This window comes from Lampetra fluviatilis, chromosome 5 (genome assembly GCF_964198595.1).
Source record: "Lampetra fluviatilis chromosome 5, kcLamFluv1.1, whole genome shotgun sequence".
Classification (NCBI taxonomy): Eukaryota; Metazoa; Chordata; class Hyperoartia; order Petromyzontiformes; family Petromyzontidae; genus Lampetra; species Lampetra fluviatilis.
Window position 1 is genome coordinate 18413603 of NC_136279.1, and position 11456 is coordinate 18425058.

An 11456-nucleotide genomic window follows, 5' to 3' on the forward strand; every position below is an offset into this window, starting at 1 on the left:
TCTTGGATTAATCCACGGTCTACGCGGAGGGTGGTGGGGGGGGGGCACACTGCGTGACGCTGCCGCATGCGGGTGACATCACAGATGTGACGTCACCGCTCACTTGCCGTGCAAAACATATCCATTATTGCCCCCCTCCCCCCGCCGCCCATTTTGTACAGTCTGGAAGCTGCCCACGTGCCAAATTTGAAGTTTGTTGCATGTTGGGAAGTATGCTAAACATTTTGAACAGACACACATATTCACAAATTTCCCTTTTCTATATATAGAAGAAAGATGAGATGAGATGTCTTGTGGTGGAATGAGATTAGGGTTCTATATGGGATAAGCTAGGGGTTTCTGTATGACAGATTAGGGTTCTGTATGGGATGAGCTGTGAGGTTCTCTGTATAGAGAGTGAACCACGCCTTTATTTATTTCAGCGACTTGTTGGAGGCAGAGTTGGTGGATCACCAAGAGATGGGAGCCACCACTGAAGCGGCAACGAAGTGGGGTCTAATTCTAGATTTGAAGCTTTTCGTGACTGCAAGTATTCATATTCTTAGGGGTTTTCGGTAAAGTCACGTAGGTAAAAGATTAAAATTAATAAAAGTAAAATAAAAATAAAAATCACGACGTTTCGGAGGCAACACAAGCTTCCGTCTTCAATGTTAATCTTTTACCTACGTGACTTTACCGAAAAAACCTAAGCATATGAAGTGGGGTCTGTAATAGCAGGGAGTAGAGCAATGTTTAACAACACGCATGTTAAGAATAGCCTTAAAAATATGCCTGTTCAGTTACAGCGTTGAATGCCTGCGAGACTTGGATATTGAAAAAAATCGGACAGAGATAATATATTGGCATTCGAAATGTATTGCTACAGAAGGACACCGCGCATCTAAGCTGCGCCCAAAGATTGACCCACGTGGAAGCGAGGAACAGGTTGCACGTTAAAGACCCGATGATGCAGGCCAGTGGTGAGAATCAAACTGGCACTATTTGGACACGCATGTGTAGGACAGACAACAACAAGTAAAGTGTGTTGTTCGAAAAATTCGGAAGCAACCGGTTAGAGAGGAAGAGCTAACAGAGGATGGCTTAAATTTCGATTTAGAGCTTTCGTGACTGCAGGGATTCATCTTCTTGGTTCTTTCGGTAAAGTCACGTAGAAGGGAAATAATAAAATAATAAATGTCGATTTAAAGCTTTCGTGACTGCAGGGATTCATCTTTTTGGTTCTTTCGGTAAAGTCACGTAGAATGGAAATAATAAAAATAAACAATAAAATAATTCTCACGACGTTTCGGCCACAACGCAAGCAGCCGTCCTCAGGTGAAGAATAGGTCTGAAGAATAGGTCTGTCGAGAAGACAGAGTCTGTCTTCTCGACAGACCTATGCTTCACCTGAGGACGGCTGCTTGCGTTGTGGCCGAAACGTCGTGAGAATTATTTAAAATGTTTTATTTTTATTATTTTATTATTTCCATTCTACGTGACTTTACCGAAAGAACCAAGAAGAGGATGGCTTCATTCGTGATTGGTGCCGGACAGATGTGGCCACTACTTGAGCTTACTGGCACAAGACAAAGGAAAAGTGGAAACAAATGACGACATTTGCAGCGGACGCCTCGGTGCCACAGTGATGATGTAAGCAATTAGGTTACTTTATACAGGTGATATCCACACTTGAAATCCCAACAGATGTCGGCTATTGATTATGTGCTGGAAACTACCGCAGGTTGGGGGAGGGGGTGTGTTGGACAGTGATGGTATTTTGGGATGATGGTTATTGGGTAAGTGATGGTAATCACGGCGGTAGGTAACAGTGGATGGTGGGTTGGTAGAGAGATGTGGTGCGTGATGATGGTGATTGGTGAGTGAGGATGAAGACGATGGATCGTGTTGGGTGATGATGGTGATTGGTGATTGATGGGAAGTACTGTAATGGGTGGTGATGGTGATTGATGGACGATGACAGTGCTCGTATTGGGCGATTGTGATGATATAATGTGATGGTGGAGAGAGATGGGTGATGGTATGGTACAGTGTGATGGTGGGTCGGGGATCTTTGAGATGGTGGGGCTGGAGTTGAAGGAGGGTGCAGTGGATGGGGGTGGTGGTGGGAGTAGTGATGGGGGTGGTGGTGTGAGTAGTGATGGGGGTGGTGGTGTGAGTAGTGATGGGGGTGGTGGTGTGAGTAGTGATGGGAGTGATGGTGGGGGTGGTGGTGGGAGTAGTGATGGGGGTGGTGTGAGTAGTGATGGGGGTGGTGGTGTGAGTAGTGATGGGGGTGGTGGTGTGGGTGGTGGTGGGGGTGGTGGGAGTGATGGTGGGGGTGGTGGTGTGAGTAGTGATGGGGGTGGTGGTGTGAGTAGTGATGGGGGTGGTGGTGTGGGTGGTGGTGGGAGTGATGGTGGGAGTGGTGGTTTGAGTAAAAATGGAGGTGGTGGTGTGGGTGGTGGTGGGAGTGATGGTGGGGGTGGTGGTGGGGGTGGTGGTGGGAGTAGTGATGGGGGGTGGTGGTGGGGGTGGTGGGAGTATTGGTGGGGGTGGTGGTGGGAGTAGTGATGGGGGTGGTGGGAGTGATGGTGGTGGTGGAGGTGATGGTGGGAGTGATGGTTGGGGTGGTGGTGGGAGTAGTGATGGGGGTGGTGGTGGGGGTGGTGGTGGGAGTAGTGATGGGGGTGGTGGTGGGGGTGGTGGTGGGGGTGGTGGAAGTAGTGATGGGGGTGGTGGTGGGAGTAGTGATGGGGGTGGTGGGAGTGATGGTGGGGGTGGTGGTGGGAGTGATGGTGGGAGTGCCGTTACTGAGCAGTTGAAGGCAGTCGCCCTCCAGCAACAACGGAGGACAGAGAAGCGACGCTCACAACAACGAGCAGAGCGCCGGGCGGATAAGATGCAGCAAGTTGGCACAGTAAGGGGTACAGCTGGTGGGCATCTCCCAGTCATCTCAGTCAGCCAACCCATGGCACCAGCGAGCCTTCGACACTTCACGTGGCCTCAAAGTGCACCTAGCCTGGCACAGGCGCCGTTGTGACGTCATCGTCACTAAGTGGCGAATGGCGGATTTCGGTATTGGTGATGGTGGTGGGAGTGATGGTGGTGGGAGTGATGGTGGTGGGAGTGATGGTGGTGGGAGTGATGGTGGTGGGAGTGATGGTGGTGGGAGTGATGGTGGTGGGAGTGATGGTGGTGGGAGTGATGGTGGTGGGAGTGATGGTGGGGGTTATGGTGGTGGAAGTGATCATGGGAGTGGTGATGGTGGGGGCAGTGTTGGGAGTGGTGGCGGGGGCGTTTTGAGTTTGTGGTTGGGTGGTGGTGGTGGGGAGTTGTGGGGGCGTAGGGGGTGTGGGTGGTGAGGGTGGGGGGAAAGGTGTTGTACAGGTAGGAGAACACCTGGCACAGAAACGTCCGCACACAGCTGAGGAGGGTTTTACAACAAAAAAAGAGGTGAGCCCATCATCTTTACCATCACCTGTCGTCTTCAGAATCATCAAGCCAAGTTTGTCTGAAGTGTTTTCTTCCTTTAAATCAGGTAAGTGTATTTGTTTTGTTTCAATCTTTGTTGAGTTTATGGATACATGCAGCATTGTAATTGTGGTGCTTTCGTGGTTAAAGTGTCCCTTGTTTACCCAACACAGCCGTGATGAGTTGATCAGAAAGCCACCGGAGCTGTGTGCTGCACTTTCAAATCATCTCGGATTTAAAACTAACTTCTCTCGAACCGCTTTTTGTGTTCAGTTTTGTTGTCCCTTTATCACGCTTGGCGACGTGCGGTGCGAAAGAAGTTCAACATGCGTTCGTGCAAGACTCGTTTTGTTTTAAGGAGAGCGCTTCTTCCATCGAGATGTTCGGTCCAAGTCCCTTTAACAAAAAACATAACGACGAGTGGGTTGTGTTTCGTCTGGGATGACACGCGAGAGCCCGGAGAAAACTCAAAAGCAAAGATAAATATCACCCGTATAGCCTTAACAGACTATAGGGGAAAGTGCTGTTAGCGAGCACCTATGACGGCTGGCAACTGTTGCACACGAGCGGATGAGTGGCCAGCACCTCGCCCGGCCGCCTTTGTCTCCGGGGTGGCGATGTTCACTACACACCGCACCAGGTACTCATTTGAGGCTGAGTCGACCTAGAGGAGGCCCACGAATCGGCTCAGATAAGCGTCACCGGTGTTCGAACCCAGGTCGCCAGGTTCGTAGCGCAGCGCGCTCACCGCTACCCGACCGCTCCCCACTCATAGCACGTACACATGTGCACACGTACACACGTACACACGTGCACACGTACACATGTGCACACGTACACATGTACACACGAACACCACTGCAGAGGGGGAGGGGGTCACGAATCCCACTTTCTGTACTGCATTGCGGACGTTTTCAACACAACATGTGCGGTTGGCAGGAGATTCACGGATTGTTGCAACCACCTGTAAGGCGCTCTGCGATATCTCGTTGCGCGTCGTGGTGGCGTTTCTACGCTTTTCGATTTTTTTCTTCCGACTATCAGGTCACGCAACTCAAAAAAAACTCCCCCCCCGCCCGCCCGCCTGCCACCCCTTCGACGATCGAACGTCTCAAAGTGGCCGGAAACCCTCCACGGAAAACGAGGCTCGGCGAGGCTTTTCCTGGGTGCAATGAAGTGTAACGTTCCATGTGGCTCAAGGCCGTAGCCATGGAGTCAACATTGGGGGGGACCAAATCTTTCAGGGGGTCTGGGGGTCCCCCCCCCAGAAAAAAAATCAAAATTTGAAAACGAATTTCCTGCGTACAATATTAAAAATTCACCAACACATGGGATGGACCTTTTATTTATGTTTTACAATAATGTCTAATAGTGTATTGTATTACATTGCTCTGTTTTTTCTTTTTTACCTTTTCTTGTTTCATTGTATGTAATGGCAGAGATTAGGGATTAATAAAGTGCAACCATAATCACAATCACATAAACATGAATCAATTTTATAGCAATATATTGGGGGGGACATTTTGAGCATATTTAAATATTGGGGCGGTGTGTCCCCCAATATATATTATCACCAGCATAAGTACCCGGCGTTGCCCGGGTGAAAAATATATTTATTAATAACCTTACATATATACACAGATGGGCTGCTACCCCTGCGCCCCCCAGCCACGATCTCCTGGGCCGCTGTGCAGTAATATGTACGGCCTATAGTGTGGTGGGGTGTCGAGGCCTAGTACCGTGCAGAGCCTCCGGCCTCGCCTAAATTGCCCACCCGGCTGAGGCTGGGTACAGGGGCCGTTACCCCCCCCCCCCCCGCGCTACAATAATAATGTCTAATCGCTATAATTGTATTATCTACCGACCCTATAATAGTAATTGCATACATTGTGGTGGGGGGGGGAGTGAAGAGGACGTGAAACTTTGATGAATTTACCTCAGAGTCGCGTGTTAATGCGTGCGCATATTTTTAACGGGAATTAAAAATGGCGTCCACCCCGCAGCGAATGCGTCGCTACCCGTTGCCAGGGGACGACCACCGTGTTCCGCGCCGGTCGTCCAATGAAACTGCGTATGGTCCAGGGACACACAGAAACACACACAGACAGACAGACAGATTTGCGATTTTATATATATAGATTACGGCCTTGCTGTGGGTGTTAGGACGTCGCCCTGGGTTTCTCGTTGGCGCTCCCTGAAAAAGGGGAATCCCACGTGCCGCGGCACCCCCCGAAGAGAAGCCAGCGAGACGCGGCGAGGCTTCCTTGGGGGGTACAAATAGGAAGCCATGTAGAGCGGTGGCCGGAGCACCCCGTCACGCTTGAGGGAGCCTCGTTTCATTTGGCGGAGGGGTGGCCACGGGTGTGGTAATGCTTGTGCTTCACGGCGAGAAGTTCCCAGGTTCGATTCCCGACTGGGGCCACCTTTCTGCGTGGAGTGTGAAACGTTCTCCCCCATTCTCAGCGTGAGGTTTTCCTCCGGGGTCTCCTGTTTGCCCCCTCCCCCCCCCCCCCGTAAACGATGAATTAAAGACTCCGTGAGGCCTTCCTACGTGTTAAACAAGCAGAAAACAACGTGCCCCCCCCCCCGCCCAGTGAGCTGCGAGCTACTACTGAAGACTCGAACCCAGGCTTTCGGAGGTGCGGGCTCACTATCTCTTCGAACGCGGCCAACCTCCATTTTTGAAACGTCATTCCGATATCTGCTCCGGTCTTTGATGTTGTTGCAGGTTCTCCTGACCAGCACCGCTGCTTAGCAGTGACACCCCCCCCCCTCGCCCCAATGCCTCAGCGATCGAGCACGCGGGGCCGTGGGCCTCCAAGCCGTGACCCCGTGCCCCCAGACCAATTCGAGGCCCTCTGCTCAAGTGACGGCAGTGAGGACCTGAGACCGGCGATGAAGAGGAGGAGGAGGCGGAGGAAGAGGAGACCGGCAATGGCGACGGTGGCGGCGGTGGCGGCGGCGACGGACACAGAGCCGGTGGTGAAACGGCCAAAGCGTCGTGGCAGAGACGGGGTCGGGGATGAGCCGCCGGCCGTGGGGTCACGGTCACGATCGGGGTCACGGTCAGGCTCAGGCTCGGGGGACTCCGCCTCGCGAGGAGACGCCGGAGACGAGAGGACGCTGAGGCGGCTGGAGAGCAACGAGAGGGAGCGCCAGAGGATGCACGGCCTCAACGACGCCTTCCAGGGCCTGCGCGAGGCCATCCCGCACGTCCGCCGCGGACGCAAGCTGTCCAAGTTGGAGACCCTGACCCTGGCGAAGAACTACATCGAGGCGCTCACCGGGGTGATCGGGCGTCTGGCCGACGGGGAGCGAAGGTTGGAGCAGCTCGTGGAGCAGCAGCAGCAGGACCAGCAGGAGGAGCAGGAGGAGCAGCGAGGTGCAGAGGGAGACCCCGTGACGAGCGTCCCCGTGAGGGGAGTCCCAGTAAACGGGTTTCCAGTGAATGGGGTCTCGGGGCGAGGAATCCCGGTGAGAGAGGTCCCAGTTTCTGGCCATTTTCGTCGCAAACAGCAGCGGCGCTCGTGCGTCGGGAAGTAGGGCCCAGGGGTGACGGTGGCTCTCTCCGCGTGGGCAAGGAGATAGGGGGGGGGGCCTTGTCTTGGTCATCTTCAGCATCTATATCGTCGTCGTCATCGTCTTACTCTTGGAGATGGTGAAATGTGCGCCGTGCAGCGAGGTTACAAACCCTGGTGGTGGAGAGGTTGGGGGGGGGAAGGAATTGAACAGTGAGTTGCACTCCTGTGGATAGACTGGTCCCCGTCATAGCAATGTGATAGTTCCACCGTTCGATTGGTCCAAGCTCATTTTAGCGCGGAAACACTGACTTGGGTGTATGCTGCGTATATCGATAATGATCAAAGTAGGGGTTCAAAAAAATAATAGGCTTTAACCTTTCCAGCAATCATATAGGTGTTAAGATGTTCAAAATGGTCCCATAGGTAAAGTAGGGGTTACCAGTGTGGTGTGTCTGTGTGACAACTGGGCTTACACCGCGTAGGGTACGCAGCCTGGAGGTTCCGAATAGAATGGGTGAGGAAGGCGTTGTGGATGTAATCAGGAAGAGGAGGCTGTTATAGGCGTAACGTGTAGAGTGGAAGAGGACACGGGAAGCAACTTGGAGGTTCTGCGTAGAGGAGGGCAGGTGACCGAGAAAGCCATTGGAGTGGCACCCAGGGGTCGGTGACCACGGGGAAGGCCTAGAAGAGCCATGTGATGGTGGCGATGTTGAGTTTGAGCGCTCCTTGAAGGACCTGTCAACCCTCTTACAAACGCGAAGACATGAAGCGAGAGCGACATTGCGGCGATGATTATGGCAGTGCGAGAGCGGTGCTTGCTGACCCGCCCTCACTGGACATCTGTGAAAGAGAACTTCATAGCCGGTTCCTCCAGGACGAGCACATCGCCTGCTTCTGTGCCGCCTGCGGAAGAAGAGGCCCACTCTGAGGCGTGCGGTGACGACGACGTCGAGATCGTGACCGGTGCTCAAGGGACGTGTCCTGTATACAACAACGAGGAAGACCTCAAGCCAGGCCGTCGTGGCGACGAGACTCAGGTCAACCGTTGGGGGAAGGTTGATCGTCGACAATACGACACCGGAAGGATCTGGCAGAAAGAAGGAAGCGATGGCGACGTTGGATGGTAATGCAGGGTCGCTTTGACCTGGACTTTGGGTTCTGTGACCCGCGTGTATATTAGGTGAACTGAAGTGAAATTTGTTTGAATTTTGTGTAAAATTTCACTTTGCTTGCATCTCAGACGAGAGACGCAAAATGGCGGGTTCTGAATCTAACGAGGAGTGATGTTGCCGATGACAGCGTTTAATTACGAATGTTTAGTAATGGTGAAGACCATGCGAATGAGAATGATCGTGGTGATTTGGGGTTTGGTTATTATGTGAAATACCATAATAAAGAACACACACTTGATGATGAAAGATATTGACTACTGGTCATGGTTGTTGATGAAGACCATGCTACTGATGATGATGTGTATTAGAGACCATGCTACATTGCCGATTCAGAAGTAAGGAGTCAAAATTAGTTCTTGGTTCAAATTACCAAATGAGTTGGTGTTTATTAATTAATTACAGCTCTGGTCCATTGGAGGAAAATCCACATTCCTATGGCAGATGGTCGAGTGTATCCATAAGACAAACCAACTGTCGACCCCCCTGATGGAAAGATGATTGGTTGAGTCAACACACACGCCCCAATCAGGATTTTAACTCAACTCAAACCTCCGATTGTGAGCTACTCACTCTACCGTCGAGTCGCGTGGCCGGTAAAATTAATGTTCTTCTGTATTGATGATCGATAACCGAAGATGAATTATATGTCAGCAATAATCATGGGTGTGATTGCAGTGCAGCAAGTATGTGTGATAGCGCTCGTTCCCCTCACGCCCCACAACACCGTCACTTTGAGCGGTTTCATCTTCTTGGTTCTTTCGGTAAAGTCACGTAGAAGGGAAATAATAAAATAAAACATAATAAAATAAATATTTAATTTTATTATATTATATTATTATGTTTTGTTTTATTATCTTTTATTTTTATTATTTCATTATTTCCCTTCTACGTGACTTTACCGAAAGAACCAAGAAGATGAATCCCTGCAGTCACGAAAGCTTTAAATCGAATTTTTTTGAGCGGTTCCTTTTAGTTTGTCACGAATCAAACATCTGCCACAGTTCACATCGTGACGCTAGAGGTTTTTTGTTGATGTAATCATTAACCCGGTTATGGAGCCACCCAGCTACTGGGTTTACCCTCCACATTTAGAAACATGCGTTTAATAAGTAATTAGGCTGCTGTGAATGTCGCCGTGATAAGCCACTTCGTCCAACTATCATTTGTGGCCAGGTCGCTTCTGGAAAACTGAACTATTTTATCTTCTTGATTCTTTCGGTAAAGTCACGTAGAAGGGAAAAAAAACCCTGAGGACGGCTGCTTGCGTTGTGGCCGAAACGTCGTGAGAATTATTTTATTATGTTTTATTTTTATTATTTTATTACTTCCCTTCTACGTGACTTTACCGAAAGAACCAAGAAGATGAATCCCTGCAGTCACGAAAGCTTTAAATCGAAATTGAACTATTTTAATTTGGCCAGGTAAGGGCCCACTCAGCTTTGTCATCACAAATGATAGCTCAAACAAGTGGCTTTATTGCAGCCAAAAACTCTAAATGCGGAGGGAAAACCCGGAAAAAAATCCACGCGACCACGGGGAGAGAGAGGAAGACACAACGCAAACTCCACACATGCACAGCAGCAGGCGTCAGGGTCGGGATCGAACCCACGACATCCTGCAAACCAGGCGAGGTTGTTAACATCTCCTAGCCACCGTGATGATGATAGAGAGACACGCAAACTCCACACATGCACAGCAGCAGGCGTCAGGGTCGGGATCGAACCCACGACATCCTGCAAACCAGGCGAGGTTGTTAACATCTCCTAGCCACCGTGATGATGATAGAGAGACACGCAAACTCCACACATACACAGCAGCAGGCGTCAGGGTCGGGATCGAACCCATCCACCCAGCGAGGTTGTTAACATCTCCTAGCCATCGTGGCGCCCACAGTCTTTTGGGGCCGTCCATAAATGACGTCACGCACCTAAGGGGGTGGGGGGGGTCAGACATTTGTGACGATTGTGGTGACGAGGGAGGGGGGGGGGGTTGAGAAATGTGACGTCACATGAAAATGCACAACTTTAACAATACAATAGACAAACGTTCTACGTAATTAAGTAGATGTTTTATTTTGGGGGGGAGGGGGGGGCAGAGCTTTGTGACGTCATATTTGAGGGGGGGGGTCTGACTTTTTGTGACGCCGTGTGACGAGGGGGGGGTCAAAAATCGTCCAAAATCGCGTGACGTCATTATGGACGGCCCCTTTCTCCCGTGTGATGGTGACTTTGTAGGGGTGAACGTTGCGATGTATAAGGGGCACGGGGTGACCAATAAGGTCTGCATTGGTCCGTAATAAGGTCGGGCACTGGTAAAGGGTTGACGGGTTTGCAATTATCGATCAGTGGATCGATAATTGCAAACTGCTGGATGCCGGCTCCGGTAAACGGACCTCACCCCCGCTCTTGTGCGGATAATTAATCAATAACGATCGATTCGATCTATCAATCCACGGTCGGATTAGCGTTATCAATCGATTATTTTGTCCAGCGGTGACGTCATTCGATTAACGTATTGAATAACGTAACGGGATGGGGGGAATCGATTCTCGCGGTATGCTCAGGGAACGGAATCGATCCACAACCTCCCTCGTACAGTCGGAGCGCGCGCGCCGCTGCGTTTAATTAGCGACGGACCACGTGACCCCAGCGTCATGTGACTGCGGTGACGTCATGCCCGGAATGGGGGAGGGGTGAGTGGAGATGGGGTGGGTGGGGGAGGGGGTGAAGGAGGGGTAGAGGGAGGAAGGGTGAGTGGGTGGGAGGGGTGAGGGAGGAGGGGTGAGTGGGGGGGTGAGTGGGGGTGAGAAGGGCGGATGGGTGAGTGGGGGGGGAGGGCAGAGGGTGAGTGGGGGGGAGGAGGGGGGTTGGGGTTAATGGAGGGGAGGGGTGAGTGGGGGGGAGAGTCGAGGGGGGGGGAGGAGGGGGTTGGGGTTAGCGGGGGGGAGGGTGAGTGGGGGGGAGGAGGGGGGTGGGTGAGTAGGGGGGAGGAGGGGTGAGTGGGGGGGAGGAGGGGGATGGGGGGAGTAGGGGGGAGGAGTGAGTGGGGGAGGAGGGGGTAAGGGGTGAGTGGGGGGGGTGAGTAGGGGGGAGGGGTGAGTAGGGGGGAGGGGTGAGTAGGGGGGAGGGTGAGTAGGGGGAGGGAAGGGGTGAGTAGGGGGGAGGGGTGAGTAGGGGGGGGGAGGGGTGAGTAGGGGGGGAAGGGGTGAGTAGGGGGGGGAGGGGTGAGTAGGGGGGGGAGGGGTGAGTAGGGGGGGAGGGGTGAGTAGGGGAGAGGGGTGAGTAGGGGGGGGGAGGGGTGAGTAGGGGGGGAG